The sequence below is a fragment of the Pteropus alecto genome, unplaced genomic scaffold (genome assembly GCF_000325575.1).
Source record: "Pteropus alecto unplaced genomic scaffold, ASM32557v1 scaffold35, whole genome shotgun sequence".
Classification (NCBI taxonomy): Eukaryota; Metazoa; Chordata; class Mammalia; order Chiroptera; family Pteropodidae; genus Pteropus; species Pteropus alecto.
Genome location: NW_006437828.1, coordinates 7,626,428 through 7,626,856, shown reverse-complemented (window position 1 = coordinate 7,626,856; position 429 = coordinate 7,626,428). Strand labels below are relative to the sequence as shown.

Below are 429 nucleotides of genomic sequence, written 5' to 3'. Positions count from 1 at the left end.
CACCCAGTCCCCACGCCTCCCACTCACTCTCGCGAGACGGAGACCGCCTCTCGCGAGAAGAACCCCGCGACCAAGCGCGCGCAAAAGTGGGTGGGCTTCCAATAAGGAAAGAAGGAAAAGGAAAACCCTTCCCACGTGCTCCCGGGCAGCTAGCGGGACGGGCCCGCGCATCACGTGACGTGGAAGCGGCCTCTCCATTGGCCAGAAGCCGCTCCGCCGTGGGAGCTTTAAATTCGAGGCTGACCTACGAACCTGCCGCGAACGTCTTGCGCGCTTCCTGGTCCGTTACCTTGGAAACCGGTTAACCCTTTTCCTCCGGCAAAATAGCCAAGCCTTGGCTAGCTCTGCAGGTTTGGTTTCAGGCCTTGCCCCCTCTCCTCTGACCCGTTAGTCTTACCGCCCGGGGTCAGCGGGACTCCTCCTTCGCCA

General features: G+C 61.8%; 1 protein-coding gene across 5 annotated transcripts in view; it reads right to left on the bottom strand.

Moving 5' to 3' along the window:
- Positions 1-418, bottom strand: part of AKAP11 (A-kinase anchoring protein 11) — a 45,486-nt gene extending 45,068 nt beyond the window's left edge. For 4 of the 5 annotated variants that reach the window (XM_015591807.2, XM_025048990.1, XM_025048991.1 and 1 more), the window contains exon 1: positions 398-418. The gene's annotated coding sequence lies outside the window, so the exon portion shown is untranslated. Of the gene's footprint in view, positions 1-27; positions 95-397 lie in introns of those variants that run through there. The other variant, XM_025048989.1, reaches the window with a different exon arrangement.
- Positions 419-429: the final 11 nt, after the last annotated feature.